The sequence below is a fragment of the Lepidochelys kempii genome, chromosome 5 (assembly GCF_965140285.1).
Source record: "Lepidochelys kempii isolate rLepKem1 chromosome 5, rLepKem1.hap1, whole genome shotgun sequence".
Taxonomy (NCBI): domain Eukaryota; kingdom Metazoa; phylum Chordata; order Testudines; family Cheloniidae; genus Lepidochelys; species Lepidochelys kempii.
In genome coordinates, this window is record NC_136384.1 from 73,669,169 (window position 1) to 73,673,276 (window position 4,108).

Below are 4,108 nucleotides of genomic sequence, written 5' to 3' on the forward strand. Positions count from 1 at the left end.
CTCCTAATTGCCAAAGTGAGCTGAGCGGCCTCCATGCTTGCCTTGGTATGGCGTCCGCACAGAAAAAAGGCGCGGAACGATTGTCTGCTGTTGCTCTGACGGAGGGAGGGGCGACTGACGACACGGCTTACAGGGTTGGCTTCAGGGAGCTAAAATCAACAAAGGGGGTGCCTGTACATCAAGGAGTATTTCAGGCAGGACTGCACGGAGGGTTCCAATAAGAAATGGTGCACCTAAGTTATCGTTCTTATTGGAACAAGGAGGTTAGCCTGGCCTCTGATTGATACATGGCTAGATTTACCTCGCTGCACCTTCTCTGTGAGTGACTGCAGTGTGATCTAGAGGAATGAGTCCCCTAGACAGGGGAGGAGGCAAATGAGTACAAAACAAATCTGGTCTATTTCTTGTTCTGACCCACTCCATCTATCTTTTACATCTTTGGCTGGCAGCAGACGGTGCAGAAGGACTGCATGCCATCCACATCTTATGGCTGCTCGGCAGAAGATGGTACAGTACGACTGCTAGCAATCCTCATCTCTTGCCTGCCTGGCAGAAGATGGTACAGTACGACTGCTAGCAGTCAGTATCGCCTGCCTGCTCACCATAAGACGGTTCAATAGGACTGACTACAGGACTAAAGAGAATGACCTGGTCAGGTCACTCCAAATTTAGTCCCTGCGCCCATGTCTGCCCAGGCGCTCCCAGCCGATGTGGCCAGGAGCACCTCGGACACGACGAGGACGACTACCAGTCGTATTGCACCATCTGCTGCCAGAAGGCAATGGGTTGCTGCTACTGTGCAGCAAAGCCGTACCGCGTCTGCCAGCACCCAGGAGACATAGGGTGACGGTTACCTGAGCGGGCTCCATGCTTGCTGTGGTATGGCGTCTGCACAGGTAACTCAGGAAAAAAGGCGCAAAATGATTGTCTGCCCTTGCTTTCACGGAGGGAGGGAGGGAAGGGGGGCCTGACGATATGTACCCAGAACCACCCGCGACAATGTTTTAGCCCCATCAGGCATTGGGATCTCAACCCAGAATTCCAATGGGCAGCGGAGACTGCGGGAACTGTGGGATAGCTACCCACAGTGCAACGCTCCGGAAGTCGACTCTAGCCTCGGTACTATGGAAGCGCTCCGCCGAGTTAATGCACTTAATGCACTTAGAGCATTTTCTGTGGGGACACACACACTCGAATATATAAAACCGATTTCTAAAAAAACGACTTCTATAAATTCGACCTTATTCCGTAGTGTAGACATACCCCTAGACTAAAAGTTAGCTGTGATCAAAGTACCATGACTAAGCAATGGTGTTGGGATGTTGTGTTATTGAGTTTAGTTTTATATATTTGCATGTTGCAGTTTGGCAACACATGGCTTTGTGGGGAGAACTAGGCTTTATAAGGCCTCTTAGGGAAAGTGTGCTGTCCAAAGGAGCTTGAAGGAGAAGGTGAGGAGGGCATGATTGACTGGACTGGGGAGAGGGTTCCAGGCTTAAGGAGCCATGAGGGGGATGGCACAGAGAAAAGTGGCACTGAGGGCATAGTTAAGCACATGGTTTGGGCAGGGAGAAGCAGTGTGAGACAAGAACAGAGAGCTATGTTGGAGCCGGGTTGTTAGAACCAAACACAATGTAGTATAGTGTGGATACGTGCTTCTGGGCATATTCATTAAACATACCAAAAAAAAAAAATCACAGTCTTGTTTCTTTTCAAAAGGCACAGGATGATTGTCAGAGGACGACACACTAGCTCTGAGAGAGCAAGTCAGTTATCAGAATGAGCTCACCCAACTGCCCCTAGAGTGAGTTGAATACACTCATGTTCTATGAAATACACCTAGCTGCTCTATAACAAAAAGACAACAAGTATGGGGACTCTTTGGGGTAGTATCTCTAAGTTGCTGTGTGTCGAAAAATTCTCTACCCACTTACTGGCTATATACCCAGGAACCAGTACAGCAAGGGCAGCCTCAGGTAAACAAACAGCATGTGCGCCAGCTGAAGGCCGGATGGTAGCTCAAGGCAGCCCCAAGTGCTACAGGGTTCATGCTCATGCAGTTTTGACTTAGAGCAACCCATGAAGTTTTAAATGTCATGTGGAAAGCAGTCTACACTTTGTCTGAGTTTCAGTTTTTAAGTTGAAAATAAGATTTAAACTACTATTGCATTGTTTTCCTTACCTTGACCCTGTAGCGGGCTGGCTGGCAGCCCCTCGGTGACTAGGGTCATGCTACAGGCAGCCTGCCTCAGTTTCCCCTCTTGGACCAATCAAGTAACTCAAGAAACTCTTTTGTGCATCCCCATCTCTTTACAGGGTGTGCTTTCTTCAACTAACAACCATTCAAAGTAAAGTTTTCAAGTCCACCCAAAGCCCACACAAACAAAGGTTTCTTTTCTTCCTGCCTGGGGTCTTTCCTACTTTGGCAGGCCACTCCCAGGCCCACCCTGGCTGGAGTCTCAATCCTAGCTCTCGGGACTCTCTTGAGCTGCTCACTCCAAGCAGTCTTTAATCCCTGAGCATTTCCCCCTGCTGCTCTTTATAGGGCAATCACCCCAACCTCTGCTGGTGGGGCAAACCACCCTGTTACAGACCCAAATTAAACAAAAAACAAAACTGTAAATACTGTCCCTTTCCATACCACACTATGAGTCCCCTGCACAATACAGGCAGTATCCACTGAGTGACGCTTTAAGGACACTAGCAAATCTGTTGGAAAAGGTACAGTGCCTTCCAGTTTAACACATTATATCCAAGGAGATCAAAGTGCTGTGCCAACATGTGTAGATCTGGAAACAGGGAGATTGGGAGATACATTGCCTCCTTCCCCCCTAAAAATAAATAAATAAATAAACATACAAACAAATAAATAAAGTTTTCTTCTGTAAATGCCCCCACTTTAAATACTTTCCTCTGTGGCAGCCTCCAAAAACTGAGAATATTCTGCTCTCAATGCCTGTAGCAGACACCCACTGAACTTTTATCATGCCAAGGACAAACAACGGCTCATCTTGAGCTGACACTATATAATATTCTTAACAGACAAAGCAAAGAGGAGTCCCTGTGCAGCAAGCAATTCTTACATAAACTGTGGCTATCCACATTAAGAGCAGTGCACATCAGAGAGCAAGAATGTGTCAGGCTAGCGTGAACCCACACCTGTCATGCTGTTATCTCTGCTCCCTATCATTAATTCCACCAGTGTAGCTTTTGGCTTGACTAGCTGGTAATTTGATCTCTTGTTATTTTTAATACATGTTCTTTTCTGCTTTACCAGGGAATGAAAGAGCAGACCTTCCGAATGAAGGCCATAAAAACAGACTGTCTCCTAGTAAACAGGTGTCAGCGCTGGGTGATAACTTGAAAATGAAACATTTCCTTACATGTCTGATAAAGTGTGTGAATAAAACATCAATGTTCAGAGTCCCACAGAGGAACCTAACATAGTAGATAGATTCTGGTTTACAGGTGAGTCGCATCATACGCGCATTTAACTTATGCAAATTCAACTATATGCACTCAGTGAAAAAAAAGAAAAACAACAAGATACCTGTAAATAGTGTGGGTGATTCCACCCACCATTCCACTCAACGAGCGTATGCCCCGGAGTGAGCGTGAGATGGGAGATGTGAATCTGCTGTTTCCTGAGTCGGCCTCAGTTCCCATGTGCCTCTCATAGTGTGAGCATCTTGCCGTGCTGAGTGTGATTCTAGTGTTTAAAGATATGTATTTTTCGTACAGCACGGGCCCTAAATGCAAGCCAACTACTTCATCTGGTGCTCAACTGAAGAAACGGCGATCTGTTCCAACACTGGAGGAAAAACTGGCTGTGTTGGACTTATTGAGAGACGGTATGTTGATCTCCAGCGTGGCGCGTAAATATGGCCACAACAAATCTAGCATATGTGCCATGAGGATTCAAGAGAGAGAAATTTGTCAAGCCGTGGCATCAAGTGCTCCAATAACTGCTAACGTGACGAGCTAGGTGCGTGATAAGACTTTAGTGAAGACTGAAAAGGCATTAAACTTATGGGTGGAAGACATGAACTGTAAATGTGTGCCTATCGATGGCAACACGTTGCAAGAAAAGGCTCTTAGCCTCTACGCG